Here is a 17,381-nt window from a genome sequence, read left to right as displayed (position 1 = left end):
TTCCGATCTCGTTACTGAATTTTTTCTGGAAATTCTCAGCACCATAAAATAAATCAGAAAAAATAGCTCAGGCACTCTGGCTCCTAACACAGTTATAACTGACAACTTATTGAGCTGCCAGCACGCAACTCTCATCATGGTATTTGTCGCTCAGCCTCATTACGCTTCGTGAAAGATAGTAAAATTTGTCACTTATGTGAAAAATAGCATCCCTCTAGCCACAATATTGATTTTCTGTCTCAGTTTCTTAGTTTACATGAGGATTGTATAGCATGAGTCATTCAAACGGAAAGTAAATATCAAGTGAATTTAGCGAGTCAATTCAGTACCATACGCAGAACTGATTGCACTGTCACAGTGTTGCCAAATATTTGTGACGATGTTGCCAATTCTCGGATGAGCTAGGAACAGCTCTGTAGCGATATTCGAGGAGAATCTCGTGCTTGTGTCATAGAAGGATAGGACGAGGAGGTGCGTTGTTTGGTTAATATGCAGCGTTTTCTCCTACCAGTTGTGTCACACATTCAGGTGTAAAATCTTCCCTCACGATTACAGTTTCCCACAAAATACATATGAATAAAACACTTACCTTGTTAATTTGTGATAAAAGATTATTTCAGCACAATACAAAAGTCTTTGGAAATCAACTTTGCCCACCTGTCATGAAAAGTAAGATAACAAACACTTTGCACCTCGAAATCGATTGCATGTATGTGCAGTCTTGTGATCATACAAGTAGAATTTCTTGAATTAAATGAGAATGTAGAAAAATGTTGGAGTGAATGGAAGCTATAAGAAAGACAGTTAACTGACTATTTTGTGCCACGTAATAATCAATTCATTTGAAAATTCAGAAGAGAGGAAACTAAAAATTATGCCCAATGAGACAGAATCTAAAGTGCAGATCTGCACTTTTTCATCTTCAGATCCATACAAATAATGTATAACAGTTAGAATATTCATTTCTTTCGTAATGCTTCTGTCTTATTTAGTCTTCTAATGATGATATGAATCCACATCCATGAGTCTGATTGCTTCTTTGCATTCTTCCATCTACTATCTTTGTGTGTTACTGCTCGGTGTTCAAAAAGCTAAATATTATGCCTGCTTCCATGAGGGATTAGAACGACGTCGCAAGAAGGCTAACAGTTATATTCAAAATAGACTGAGAGTCCGATTTGTCTGTTGTCATGGTGTAAAGTCAACAGAAACTGCGGGATATTATTGCCTGCATCACCGGCATCCCGTTGTCGTCTTCTCTTACTGGGATTTTCATATTACCCTGAACACAAGACGCCGAGATAAATGTGTATGTTCTCCGTGACGAAACATCCCAAATTCCATTCATCCTGATCCATTTGTTATGTGCATCGGCAGCAGTGAGTGATAGGAAAGGTGTTGTGAGGTAACGAATAACAATGACAACGGTAGTAATAACAAATCAGTAATCAAGGATGTTTACTACATTACAGACAATTGTTAACGATTAACAAAAAAACCAAGAAAGTCTGAGTTATTAATTGGCGTACTGCATAGGTGATCTTACCACTTTGTTACTGAATTTTGTTCTGGTTGTTTGCAGAGAGAAAAGAAAGAACTCTGTAGCCATACATATCGCTAGTATAACGAGATATTAATCAACCATCGTTGTTTTACATCACGAGGCAAACACAGCGTCATCGATCTATTATTTGAAATACATATCTGTTTTCTCTCTCTGCCCCACTTTTTATTTTTCGTTTTATTTTCTGAGGAAAGTATCTAAAAGAGCCAGTAATAAGGAAGTAGGCATATAATCTATTTACAGTTATTTTCATTGGGATACATAATGCAAAAATACACCTTTTAAATATATTATTGCGTAGTTCCAATTACTGACAGTGTATCGTGATTTCGCCCGCAGTCAGTGGGGTCAAACCTATCATAGACGCAAGCAAAACACAAATATTTCTTACACCATGCGTAACACACAAACGATATCTCGCTGTACTGGCGTGATTTCCGATATATTGCTCGGAAACCACATCTGATTCATGTTGCTAAATACATCTCTATCAGATATCAATTTGGATACGTACCAAGTGTATCTTGAAACACACAGAAAGGCACATAGAGGTATTCGAATGAAAAATAGCCATGACCAAGATTGTAACTGGGCCGACAGCATCGTCGTCTACCACCTTGACAACTAGAACGGTGACAGTGCTTGGCCGGTTACTTACGTTTACTGGTATCAAAGCCACAGCATGAAAACACAAAAATGTTAATAACCTGAATATCATTAAGTCAGGAACCTATACTAAAGTAAAGCAGTCATCAGTCAGAAGACTGGTTTGAACATCACATTGCTTTAATAGGCACGGTCTTGTTGGAGGTGGAATGCCGTTGCTTTCCTCCGACCTCTGAGTTGACTTACCTAGCCAGTTAATAGGGGAACATACAGTTTAACGTGGCTTTCGGACCACAGTGCAGCTCGGAATTTATCACATCAACAAACACTGCACGAGGGGACATAAATGTAAAATGGCACATAAAAATCGTGGGAATGGCCAGGGATCGAGCCTGAGACCTTTGTATTCGTAGTCTTGACCTTTCCCACTTTGCCACCATGTAGCCACAACGTGGCTTCTGCTTGGCATTATAATTAAGGATCGCTCGTATGTGCCTGCGTTGGCACTTACGCGTCCCTGCACCAAAGTAAAGAGGACTGAATTGAATGTAGTGCCTTCAACTTTACATAAACAGATGAGGAGAAAATTTAAACAACATAAATTGTCTCTCTTTGATGCCTCAATCTTCATTACCATTATGCATCTTATGAACAAAAATTTACTCTTCATTAAAATAAACATCTTCGTCTTGTTATGTAAATATTTTCGATGTATTTTACATTATAATTTTACTTACAAAATTAAAGTTTTCCTTCTGTTCACAGCATCTTAATCTCTGAAGAGAAGACAAGCTGAAATTAAACAATATGTGCTTTAAACAAAGTCTTCTTCCTATTAACACAGTAGACTCAGCACCGCGTCCATTTCCCGTCCTGTTCTACAACTGCATTTAATCGCCGGGAAACAGAGGCAACAAGCTTTCAGATGAATCTGTCACTCTGTGACATCTCTTCCGACGCAGCGTGAACTGTTTCCGACAACGCTGCCTTGGATGTTGCTGCAGGTCTTTTGCTCCTAATAATTTTTTCCATCTGTGCCCCCATTTGCACGATGAGGTTAGCAGCTTTTGGAAGCCAGTCCAACAGCTGAATGTCTCCTTTCATCTGAAACCAGTGTGTTACACGATTGCCGTTATAGATTGGGGGACGGTCATGTTGGGAGATGATTCTACCTGCAGGAAATCGCTGACGAACACAAGGAAGAATGATTTCTTCCAGTATATCTCAGTAATAGGCAACGGCCTTGCCACAGTGGATACACCGGTTCCCGTGCGATCACCGAAGTTAAGCGCTGTCGGGCGTAGCCGGCGCTTGGATGGGTCACCATCCCGCCGCCACGTGCTGTTGCCATTTTTCGGGGTGCACTCAGCCTCGTGATGCCAATTGAGGAGCTACTCGACCGAATAGTAGCGGCTCCGGTCAAAGAAAACCGTCATAACGACCGGGAGAGCGGTGTGCTGACCCCATGCCCCTCCTATCCGCATCCTCACCTGAGGATGATACGGCGGTCGGATGGTCCCGATGGGTCGCTCGCGGCCTGTCGACGGAGTTAAAAAAAAAATATCTCAGTAATAAGCACTACAAAGCGAACGCTCTTGTTCCCACAGCACGCCGCAACCGTATACTGATATCCAGCCCCAAACTGTGACAGACGTCCAGCCACACCTTTGCCTCCGCTGGACATATTTACGATCGTATCTCGTTCCAGTTGACGATACACATAGACAGAGCTATTTGTAGCAGTTGAAAATACCTTCCCGTCGGCAAATATAACTCGGTCCCAGTACGAAAGCGACTTACTTCTATAGGCCAACGCGAAATTTAACCTGGTAGCCCTGTGTAGCCTACAGGAAAATTAAAGAGACCTTTGGAGATAAGAAAACGACTTGTATGAATATCAAGAGCTCAGATGGAAACCCAGTTCTAAGCAAGGAAGGGAAAGCAGAAAGGTGGAAGGAGTATATAGAGGGTCTATACAAGGGCGATGTACTTGAGGACAATATTATGGAAATGGAAGAGGATGTAGATGAAGATGAAATGGGAGATACGATACTGCGTGAAGAGTTTGACAGAGCACTGAAAGACCTGAGTCGAAACAAGGCCCCCGGAGTAGACAACATTCCATTAGAACTACTGACGGCCTTGGGAGAGCCAGTCCTGACAAAACTCTACCATCTGGTGAGCAAGATGTATGAAACAGGCGAAATACCCTCAGACTTCAAGAAGAATATAATAATTCCAATCCCAAAGAAAGCAGGTGTTGACAGATGTGAAAATTACCGAACCATCAGTTTAATAAGTCACAGCTGCAAAATACTAACACGAATTCTTTACAGACGAATGGAAAAACTAATAGAAGCCAACCTCGGGGAAGATCAGTTTGGATTCCGTAGAAACACTGGAACACGTGAGGCAATACTGACCTTACGACTTATCTTAGAAGAAAGATTAAGGAAAGGCAAACCTACGTTTCTAGCATTTGTAGACTTAGAGAAAGCTTTTGACAATGTTGACTGGAATACTCTCTTTCAAATTCTAAAGGTGGCAGGGGTAAAATACAGCGAGCGAAAGGCTATTTACAATTTGTACAGAAACCAGATGGCAGTTATAAGAGTCGAGGGACATGAAAGGGAAGCAGTGGTTGGGAAGGGAGTAAGACAGGGTTGTAGCCTCTCCCCGATGTTATTCAATCTGTATATTGAGCAAGCAGTAAAGGAAACAAAAGAAAAATTCGGAGTAGGTATTAAAATTCATGGAGAAGAAGTAAAAACTTTGAGGTTCGCCGATGACATTGTAATTCTGTCAGAGACAGCAAAGGAGGTGGAAGAGCAGTTGAACGGAATGGACAGTGTCTAGAAACGAGGATATAAGATGAACATCAACAAAAGCAAAACGAGGATAATGGAATGTAGTCAAATTAAATCTGGTGATGCTGAGGGAATTAGATGAGGAAATGAAACACTTAAAGTAGTAAAGGAGTTTTGCTATTTCGGGAACAAAGTAACTGATGATGGTCGAAGTAGAGAGGATATAAAATGTAGACTGGCAATGGCAAGGAAAGCGTTTCTGAAGAAGAGAAATTTGTTAACATCGAGTATAGATTTAAGTGTCAGGAAGTCATTTCTGAAAGTATTTGTATGGAGTGTAGCCATGTATGGAAGTGAAACATGGACGATAAATAGTTTGGACAAGAAGAGAATAGAAGCTTTCGAAATGTGGTGCTACAGAAGAATGCTGAAGATTAGATGGGTAGATCACATAACTAATGAGGAAGTACTGAATAGGATTGGGGAGAAGAGAAGTTTGTGGCACAACTTGACCAGAAGACGGGATCGGTTGGTAGGACATGTTCTGAGGCATCAAGGGATCACCAATTTAGTATTGGAGGGCAGCGTGGAGGGTAAAAATCGTAGAGGGAGACCAAGAGATGAATACACTTAGCAGATTCAGAAGGATGTAGGTTGCAGTAGGTACTGGGAGATGAAGAAGCTTGCACAGGATAGAGTAGCATGGAGAGCTACATCAAACCAGTCTCAGGACTGAAGACCACAACAACAACAGCCCTGTGTTGCTCTTTGAGCATTTCCTTAACAACCGATTGCCGTCCATACCTTCCTTCCTCGTTGAGCCGACGACATATGGTCGACCTGTTCACTGTTAGGATGTTTTTAATTTCTCTGATGCTCCTGAAAGGGTTCTCAACACTGCAGCAGAGTATACTACTGTCTTCATCCTCTGTAGTGGTCCGTGGGCGTCCAGAGCGACGACGACGGTTTACGTGGCCTTCATCTTCCATCCTCTTCACCCAGAGATTAGTAGTGGATTTGCTGTATCCCATAACACGGGAAATGGCACTGATACAATACCCGTCTTCATAAAGCGCAAGGATACGACCTTTATGAAACTCACTGTGCTGTGACATGTCATCCTGATAGAAGTAAGAACCGAGTCACGAGGCCACAGGCAACGATGTGCCACACAGGACGTAGGGCACTCTCATGAGCACCGATGTCAAATTCATTCCCGATTTCAAGCTTTCAATACGGTGACACAAAGATTATATTCAGATTTCACTGGAACGTTTAGAGCAATATCAGTAAATCAATGCTGTTGCAGACGATGCACTTACAACAGATAGGTGGGTTCAGTTTATGGGTATTTCCGCCAAAATCACTAGTCTGAAATATGCAGCTGCCGATTTTACCACATATGTCTTAAAAAACAACAGCTCGAACCATGATAGAAATATTTTTAAGGAGCTGTGTTACATGACAATGTATATCTGTATAACAAAATTCAGGTTAAACAGAAATATGATTTAGTCGTAACTATTACTTCGAAGGAACGAACATGCTTTAGTACGAAAAACTAATCTAAACTGTAGCGTTCAGTGTATTCGAGGTATTGCATACATTGTTGTACGTCACTCAGAAAACTCGTCGTGCGGAGTAGGGGGAAACAGTCTCCACAAACTTCCGATTTGTAAATAAGTCTCACAAGGAGAGGGTCTGACATGTGTGCTACCGATTTTGATCAAATATTGCATGGACGTTCTAGCTTTCTGCTAGACACTCCTTAGCTTTTGAAAAACTCGAGGCTAAAGTTGAGGATGGACAATAGTATTTTCAATGATGTGCAGAGAAAGAGCGTCTACAAGTAAAACATATAATTAATACGTTATGAATTGTAACTGTTACGTGGTGGCAAAATGGTAAAGAGCAAAACTACGATAACGGGTTCGGTCTCTGGTTAGTCTCATGGCTTTTGTGTGCCATTTTACACTTATTTCCCCTCGGGCAGTGTTTGCCGATGTGAAAACTGCCGAAGTGCACTGTGATCCGAAAGCCACGTTAAACTATACGTTCCCCTATTAGCTGGCTAGGTAAGTCAACTCAAAGGTCGGAGGAAAGCAACGGCATACAACCTCCAACAAGACTGTGCCTATTAAAGCAATGTGGTGTTCAAACCAGTCTTCTGACTGATGACTGCTTTACTTTACTATGGGTTCCAAAGTAAATGATCTTCGGGTTATTAACATTTTTGTGTTTTCATGCTGTATCTTTGACACCAGTAAACGTAAGTAACCAGCCGAGCGCTGTCACCGTTCGAGTTGTCAAGGTGGTAGACGACGATGCTGTCGACCCCAGTTACAATCCTGGTCATGGCTATGTTTCAGTCGAATACCTCAATGTGCCTTACTGTGTATTTCAAGATATACTTTTATACACTTGGTACGCATCCAAATTGATATCTGATAGAGCTGTATTTAGCAACATGAATCAGATATGGTTTCCGAGCAATATATCGGACAACTCGTCAGTGCAACTAGATTTCGTTTGTGTGTTGCGCATGGTGCAAGAAATGTTTGTGTTTATTTGTGTTTTGCTTGCTACTGTGATAGGTTTCACCCCACTGAATGTGGGCAAGCTCACGAATATACTGTCAATAATTGGAATACGCAATAATACACTTAAAAGGTGAATCTTTGCATTATCTATCCCGATGAAAATAACTGTAAATAGATTATATGCCTGATTGGGTATTACTCGCGCTTCTCTATGCTTTTCTAAAAAATAAAAATATAAAGAGAGAGAGAGACAGAGAGAGAAAACAGTAATCTATTTCAAATATCAGCTTGATGACGCCATGTTCGTCTCATGATGTAAAGCAACGATAGTTGATAGGTGTTACGTCGTGAATCACAGTAGAGCCGCGATTAGCAGTCTAACAACACTTTATTACATAGTCACAGAACATACAATATAACAAGTCAAAGATACATTGTCCTAAGAGTAAACAAACATTCTCTCACTTGCGAGAAGTACATCACTCTGTGACATCCTCCCCACCCTGGTCGACCTCCAAAGGTACGGCCAGCTGCACAGGACGACTAATGATGTGACCTTTTGGTGTCCGGAGTATTATCGTCCTTACCCTGCCGTCTCTTCCTGGTAGTACCTTTTCTATCCTGGCCTTCTTCCACATATGTCGCGGACGAAGGTCCTCTTGGATCAGCACGATGTCGCCAGGGCGAAAGGGGATGACTCGTCCCGATGGGCGTTTAACTTCATGGTAGTTCCGGAGCTCCAATAGGTATTCCTTAACCCAACGGTTCCAAAAACTGTCACAGAGTTGCTGTCTCAGTCGGAATTCCTTTGTTAAATTCGTGCTCGCTGAAGGCTCTGGTCCCGTCGGAATAGTCGTAAGTTTTTCTCCCGCCAGAAAATGGGATGGTGTGAGTGCATCACAATCATCTCCTGGTGTGATGGACCTGGAGTTCACCGCGGCTTCAATACTGATCAAGGTGGTGTTCAGTTGTTCCTCAGTGAGCTTTGCGAGTCCCAGTACCTTCTGTAGGCAACGCTTTATAGTGCCCACCATTCTTTCCCACCATCCTCCCCACCAAGCCGCACGGGAGACAACGAATTTCCAAGTAAAACCGTGGTGCGCGAGGAACTGATAAGATTTTGTGGTGGTTAATGCCTTCCAAAGTTGGGCTAGTTCCATATTCGTGGCGTGGAATGTTTTCGCGTTATCTGTATATATCGTGTGGGGTAGTCCGCGTCTTCCGGCGAATCGCTGAAGTGCCATAAGAAACTTGTCCGTTGACAAGTCTGTACAGAGTTCGAGGTGTACAGCTCGTGTGGTAGCACAAGTGAAAAGAGTGATATATGACTTGTGCGTTTCCTTCCCCACTCTGATGAATAGTGTGCCAGCAAAGTCTATTCCGGTTACAGCAAATGGTTTGGCAGGTGAAACTCGTTCAGGTGGCAGCGGTGCTTCGATCTGTTGCCCTCGTGGATTCTTCAAGATCTTGCATGCGAGGCATGAGTATAGGATTCTTTTGATGGCCTGACGAGCTCTAAGGATCCAAAATTCGGTTCGCAGTTCGGATAGTACAGAACGAACACCAAAGTGATGAAGGCGGATGTGTGTCTCTCGAATAACCAATTGTGTGAAGTGGTGGGAACCGTCAAGGAGTACAGGATGTTTTTGTTCCCTATTTAGGCTAGTGCACTGCAGTCGACCTCCTAGACGTATCAGTCCATCTTCTAGGAAAGGATTGTATCGTGCGATTTTTGACTCTCTTGGCAGTGGTAAGTTATTCTGAAGTGTATGTAATTCGTTGGGGAAGGAATCTCTCTGGCCCACTCGAATCCAATACATTTTGGCAGCTGATAATTCGGTGGCTGTAAGTTCTCCTGAAGATTTATTCTTCTCACGAATGTTGTGTAGGAAACGGAGAGTCCATGCTGTGATACGAATGAGCTTCCAGTATGAGCTGAATTTAAGTAAGTTCAAAAGGCTGGTTGGCGTAGATATCGACAAAACTTGGCTCTGCGTTTTCTTCCTGTTTTCTTCGGGAGGAAGTCGTACCATCGTTGGAGTATCGTTGTTTGGTCAGCATTCAGGGGGGCGTGTAAGCCAAGGCGGCCCATGGCACCAAATGTCCAAAGAATTCATTTGGTAGCCAAGGAGTCCACGTGAGAGGTGGTCAGCAGGATTGTCTGGTCCTGGGCAGTGTTTCCATTGCGTGGGAGTCGTGTGTGTTTGTACCTCAGTTACACGATTACAAACGAAGGTCTTCCATCTGTTAGGATCACAGCGAATCCTGTTATTGTAGAATCCGTCCACAGTATCGCACGGGCAATTTTAAAGTCTGTTGCGCGGCAAAAGTAACACAATAGTCTGGTCCCAACTACTACTGCTAAAAGTTCGAGTCGAGGCAATGTAACCTTCTTAATAGGAGCAAGTCTGTTCTTGCTACAGACTAAATGGGTTACGACGTCATCATCTAAGACAGTACGAATGTACAAAGCTGCTCCACAGAATACGTGCAGCTGAGAGTCTCTTCCATGAGCTGTAGCTATCCATCTAAGGACACGTATATGTGACAATGAAGGTAAGCTAGATATCCAAGTGCGCCATCGTGCCCCTAAGTCCCAGGGCATAAGTTCATCCCAGCCAATTCCTCGGCACCATGTGTCCTGGAATAGCAATTTCCCAACAAGAGAAACTGGGGAAAACAGTCCGAGTGGGTCATAGAATTTAGCCGTACATTGTAAAAGGAGTCGTTTGGAGGCTGGCTCTTCTGACGACCTTCTGATGATTTCGCTAGGATCGATACAGAAGTACTCACCTGCGGTGTTCCAGTCTACACCTAAAACTTTAGTGTGGGTGTGGAGTTCTCGCCCTTCTGCCCGCCAGATAATGTGGAGTTGTTCACAGTTGGTAGCCCATTTTGATAAGGGGAGACTGATCAATTTCATTAGGGTTACAAGTTCATAGTATATAGTTATCACCAAATTATCACCTTCTACTGAGATCACAAAATCGTCCATGTATACAGTCTTGTTTATAAGTGGCGCTACGGTGGGAAATGCTGTCATACACTTGTCGGCAAGTTCTCTTAGTGTTGCAGAAAGTAAAATTGGGCTGCAGGACAGGCCGAATGGGAGTCTGTTAAAACGGTATTCTGTTAGTTCGTCCGTCGTTTGAAGATTTCCTGTTTGATCCTGGCTAATCTTGAACCAGAAAAATCTGGTCAAGTCTTTGTCCTTTTCGTTCAAGGTTAATGGAAGGAAAGCTTGTGTGATGTCCGCGACGATAGCCGTAGAATATAATCTGAAACGCAGTAAAATTTCCAGAATCTCTGGTAATAGGTTCGGTCCTACTTCTAATACCTCATTCAGAGAAGGTGCATTGTTTTCGTGAGATGAGGCGTCAATGACTATTCTCTACTTAGTGGTTCCGTATTTCTCCTTCCTCACTGCATTATGAGGGAGATAAAGTAGCTCCTTTCCTGAGAGTGGGGTGGGAGCGACCTCTACTTGCCCCTTCGTAATGTAGTCTAGCATAAGATCGAAATACATTTGCTTAAATGTCTCTTGACGTTGAAATCTTTCCCTGAGGTGCTTGAATCGTTTTTCCGCGATAGGCCTGTTACTCGAAAGCCCTTTATGTTTCATTTTGGGAAGTGTAACGACTGCTCGATGATCCTTTATAGAGAAAGATGCTCTAAACTCTTCAAGAAGTCTCGTATCCTTGTTATTCACAGGTAGATCCTGATCGGCAGTAATCCCTATAGTTTCCAAGTCCCAAAAGCGTCTGAAATCATTGTCAGAGTGCAGAGGAGATCGGTCAGTCTGAGCAAAATTTACCACGGTTGCATGCACACAGGCTTGTGACTTGTTACCACTAAGTATCCAGCCAAACAGAGAAGGAACTAACACTAAGGTTTCAGAGATGCGTATGGGCGAATTGTGCTTCACTATCTTCCAATAAAAATCGCCTCCTACAAGAATCTCCACGGGAAGATCTTCTGTTGAATCGGTTTTCGGATCTGCTAGCGTAATCTTACGGGCATCTGGTAAACGCTTTATATGTTGTGGAACCGAAGGCTGGTGATAAATAACGTGAGTACTTTCGAAGGCAGTAAGTGGCACTGAAGAATTCTGCCAAAGCCCCTTCATACTAAACTGAAAAAGCCTGCGGTGGCGTGGGCGTGTAGGGTTTGATTCAAAGGAACAAACGGTTAGTTCTTGTCGGTCTACCGTTTGCAGTTTCAGATCATCAATCAGCGATTTTGCTATGAAGCTGGACTGACTACTTGCGTCCAGTAGACATCGCGTTGTCCTGCTCAATCCTGTAGGTCCTGAGACGCATACTTGGGCTGTCTGAAGGTACGTGTAACCGTGGGGAGCGACAGATACCTTTCCAACGGAAGTAACGTTTGTCTGACCCGCAGGACCCCTAATATCCTTTCGTTCCTCACAAATGGACTTATGATGCAGTCTTTTACAGTTAACACACCGAGCCTTTTCTTTCTTTTTGCAATTTAACACTTTGTGGCCACGTTGAAGACAAAGAAAGCATCTGTTTGCTAGTTTCAATTTATCTATTCGATCATTAACGCGTACGATCTTCTTACAGTCTTGCGCCAAATGACCGTCAGATTCACAAAAGACGCAGAATGGTTCCTTTACGCTGGTATCCTTCGGAGTCGATCTTTTAGATTTCGCGTGTACGTGAAGTGTGGACGCCGTGGGAAGGTTACTAGAAGTGCTTGAAAATTCACCGCGTATCTTCTGCGTGGTAAGCGCGAATTAAGTTCCTCTGGGGTGGACAGTTTAATTGGTTTTATGGCTTCGAGACAATCTAAGTGGGCTTGAATTATTCGATCCTTGTTGCCATAACGCGCTCAGAGAATCCTCTTCGTTTCTGCGTACGTCTCGGCCGTCACCGCAATACCGTCCACTAAATGCTTTGGTTCTCCCGAGAGATAGCCGCGAAGAAAAATGTGTTTATTGATTGTAGTTACCGTCGGATCTTTGTCAACCGACTGCTCAAACTGCTCCCAGAATCGCGCCCATGTCTCAATATCGCCTGAAAAAGGCTCAAGTTTGATCGGCGGAAGTTTTACTGAAGCTGTGGGAACACACATTGTTACAGATTGTGCCGGCGGATTGTCGGCAATATTTATGTCTGCTACCGATTTCGCAAGCTGTTTCTCTATATCGTGAGACAATCGGGAAATTGTGAGTTTCGCGGTGTCTATATAATCTTCGCATTTAGGAACATCTTCTTCGTATTCGCCATCGTCTAACAACTCGTGAATATCCTCATCTAATTTAACGAGGCGGTCCAGAACGCTTCCCAATCTGTCATTGTAATATTTATAATCCGCGATTTCCGATGTGTCGGGCAACCTTACAACTTCCGCCACGAGTCGCGTAATGTTTGCTCTTTTTCTCATATGTTTTCTCTTTAGAGAGTGTAATTGCGCTTCTGGTTTGTGGTCTGGCGCGTCCATTCCGTCCGATTACTCGAAAGTTTAAAGCAGTGTCGGCTAGCGATCAGCTGGTCCTAGTAAGGCGTTATCTTTCGATCGCTAGTCGAAGTAGTTCAATTGATGGTCGCTAGATGGCAGCACTAGTCATAAACAATCTACAGGCGTAGCGTAGGATCTGATAATTCGTTAAAGCGCTAATCGAACAGCTACAATAGCAGTACACAGCGGCAATAATGTAATCAGTTGCCTTTACAAATGGCACTACAAAACATGTTGCGTGATAATTCAATTGAACTTAGCTGTGTATGATGGCGGTTGTCGTCGAAGAGCTTGTTGCGTGGTGTAACAAATCGCTGTAGTAAACCCCGTCGTAGTATTGCCGCGTGACGTGCGTCCAGAATTCGGTTCACTACGACAATCGTGGAATTGTCTCGGGCAAAGTCTATCCCGGATTTCGGCACCAAATTGTTACGTCGTGAATCACAGTAGAGCCGCGATTAGCGGTCTAACAACACTTTATTACATAGTCACAGAACATACAATATAACAAGTCAAAGATACATTGTCCTAAGAGTAAACAAACAGTCTCTCACTTGCGAGGAGTACATCACTCTGTGACAATAGGTACTATCTGGTTGTACTAACGATATGTATGGCTACAGGGTTCTTTCTATTCTCTCTGCAAACAACCAGAACAGAATTCAGTAACAACGTAGGAAGAACACCTATGCAGTACGCCAAATATACACTCTGCCATTCTTGGTTGTTTTGTTAATCCTTAACAATAGTCTGTAATGCAATAAATATCCTTGATTACTGATTTGTTACTACTACCATTGGTATTGTTATTCATCATCCCACAACAACTTTCCAATCACTCATTGCTGACAGTGCATGTAATGAATGGATCAGGATGAATGGATTGTGAGATGTTTCCTCACGGAGAATATACACATTTATCTTTGTGTCTTGCGTTCAGCGTGTGTGAGCTTTTTTTCTGTTTTATTTTATGGAGCTGTGTATTTCTAGAAAAAATTCTGTAACGAAATCGGAAGGAAACCTTTACACATCAAGTCATCTTGGTAACTCGACTCAGTAAGTTGTGTTAATGGTCACAGATCTCGGCTTTCTTACTGCCAAGCAGTTTCACAATACAAGCGTCTCTGAAGAAATTCGAATCGACCGTCAATGATATGAATTTTAGTATTGTTCTTTACTTAACTCTTATGCCAGGGTGATAAGTATGAGAGAAATGTACGTCTTGATTACTATAGGGCCTCTATGCTACATTTCCACAGTGGTAATGAGGAACTCTCTGCAGACATTTCTAACAGTGGCTCTAGCAACTTACTTTTTCTCTGGGTAGCTTCAAATATGGGCAGTTTTATCGCCTTAAATCCAACGGAATATTTTAAATATCACTTTTGAACAGTGTTCACTTTTCCATTAATTAATGTATGTACCTCAAAACAAGCAATTTGCCTGAGTAGCTATGGAGCAGGTTCTGAAAGGTATTGACACAGTGTTTCTCATCCATTTACCATAGGGAATCAAAGAAAGAAACCAAACACATTACATTGCATTTACTCTCTGCGCCTTAACTAACACACATAAATCCATGACAGAAATAAACTATTTGAAGAATCTCCTGTGACGAAAAAAAGAACAGGATGTGATGCTTTAATTATAGCGTACTGAATTACAAACAATGAAATTAATTCTGTGTCACATTGTTGTAATGCATACTAGTGTAATAAAATACTCATCAAATAAAAAGGATTTTGTGCCTCCATTGCTATCGACTGTGAAACACAAATCGTAGACAGATTTTATGGGTCACCACTCAACAACTAGACACCAAACGGGTCCCAGAGAACTCAGACGCATGCGGAGTTCAGAGATAGATGGCTGGCCTAGAAATCTCTCGCTAAAATATTGTTGAACCAAACTGTTATTATCAGTGTGACAGAAAGCGAAATATATTGTAAATTCGCTTTAATTACACTCATAGCTTCAGCACTGAGAGGAAAGGGGCGATAAAAAGTTTGTAGACGTGTGCTTTCGTTTGCCAGTCGTCGTATTAGCTAGTCTCGCGTTTTACTTCAAGACTACAGTCGTGGTCAAGAGTGATGTACTCAGACTGCATTCACGACTTCCTCTTGGAATTGCCCCAGTCTACAATGTTGCCAGATCGAGCATATTGCCGCACAGAATTCGGAGGGGAGCGCAGCTGTATTGTTCACCTACGTGAACGACTCGACGATCAATTTTTTTTTGTCTAAGACTGGATCTACAACACATATTGCACGCTGAAGACCGAGAAGACTTAAAAAAATTGGGTTTATGGGAGGAACGTTAACTATAGCATTCAAGGTATTCATAGTATTGAATACGTGTGTGTTAACGTCTTCCAATGCCCACTCAAGGAAGACAAGAATACACATCCAGCTTCAATATTATAAATACGACTCCGACTTAGGTTGATAATCATTTTGAATATTTAGCAGTACCATACCCATTGGTGTTAAACTCGTTTTCAACCAATGATTCCCACAGCTACAGGAACACTATGTGTGATACCTCTTAGATAAAATACTTAAGTAGTGCTATCAGATGAAGACATCAACCAGACACAAACTGTGGCAAGTTTGTTTTACAACCTTCCTACCTGGTTAAAGAGCTTTTCGTACTTGAGATATCTGTGAACGTTGCTGTATAAGACGATTTATGAACAAACTAAATCCCTTCAGCTACGACAAGGATTAGGTAAATACTCTTAATGGCACTAAATCTTGGTTTGTGAACAGTTTACCGACCGTACTCTGCGGCATTTTGCTGGATGGAAGTCAAAATCCTTACTGACAATTTTCACAGAAGGAAAATGGGGACAAAATGTCTCCTACTAAAACGAACAGGCCGGCCGGTGTGGCCGAGCGGTTTTAGGCGCTACAGTCGTGAACCGAGCGACCACTATGGTCCCAGGTTCGAATCCTGCCTCGGGCATGGATGTGTGTGACGTCCTTAGGTTAGTTAGGTTTAAGTAGTTCTAAGTTCTAGGGGACTGATGACCTCAGCAGTTAAGTCCCGTAGTGCTCAGAGCCATTTTTTTTAAAAAACGAACACTGAGGTTGTTAGCTATAAGCACATTACTGTTATCAGTATGATGTTGCACTGCCCAGGGCCTGTAAAGGTAAATAACTCGTTTAGGTCAGGATTATTGCATACAGAAGTGGAAGAGAGAGCACCAATAAATTCTACAATCCGTATGCACTGCATACACACAGAAATTACTGGTACAGTGCACTTATGGAGCCCAATGAATGAATTGCTTATTTTCCGGTGAGAAAGAGCACTGGCAAACAGTCTTTGCTACATTAGGTTACTTAAATTGGTGTCACTCATAGCTAGAATTTATGGTCAGCGACTAATTGGAAGGACAATGAGTCAGGTGCAGGTTTTGCAACTGTGAAAGACTTTCCTACATTACAGAAGAGAATATTAAATTTGAACCAATATTGCGAAAATTTTGAACTTGGAGAACTTAGAATGAAAATCTTTTTGTTTGTTGCAAAGGAATACAATTGATTTTCTAAAAACCTTCTCTGTCATACACAACTTGAAACCGGTCACGTCGATGAAATCATATGGAAGAATTGACAGGGACTACATCGGTAAGCAGTAAGATCCCTTGGCTTTTGGATGGCAGTATTCGACAGCCTTTTCTAGTCGCAAGCAAATGAAAAAAAGGCAGCGCCTTTTTGTTATCAAGTAACGTCTTCATTAATTACTTTAGTTTTAATGTAATCTACGAGTAATTGCTGATGTTTGATATTAATATGAAAAGGATATCATAGACAGGGAAATAACCTCTTCTTGGGCAACTACTTCTATAATGACTAAAAGGCATTAAATCATCTTCAAGCACATGTATTCCAGCAGCGGTATGAAGAAAATGATAGTAACAACGACGGTAATAATCGAATTATCCGGTAACTCCAAAATCGCAGGGGATTTTCTCGAAGTAAGAAATTTGCTGAGTAAGTGAAAATTTTAAAATGGCTTCACACCGAGGATATGATGCCTAGAAGAGTCTTTCAATCCTGCTGACATGATAATAGGATAATCTGCGCGTCAGAAGCTTGCTTCTACTTTTCCATGTAATAGACTCATATTATTTTCCACTATGACTAATTTTGTAAGCTAAGCACGTCATCCGTTACAGCACACTCCTGGGCCTGGGGAATGTGGCCACAATGGTCTGGTGCAACGGACTACCTCAGGTGCAGTGGGTGGGTTCAGGCATTTACTTTTAAGAGGCACGAACAGATTAACTTTACTTCTGGTATCCTCAAGAGAAAGACGTTATAATCCAGAATCCGCATTAAACAAGACGTTCCTTCATTATCAACTGGACAGAGC

Source organism: Schistocerca nitens, chromosome 6 (genome assembly GCF_023898315.1).
Source record: "Schistocerca nitens isolate TAMUIC-IGC-003100 chromosome 6, iqSchNite1.1, whole genome shotgun sequence".
NCBI lineage: Eukaryota > Metazoa > Arthropoda > Insecta > Orthoptera > Acrididae > Schistocerca > Schistocerca nitens.
The sequence above is the reverse complement of the archived record's forward strand: the minus strand, read 5'-3'. Positions refer to the sequence as shown.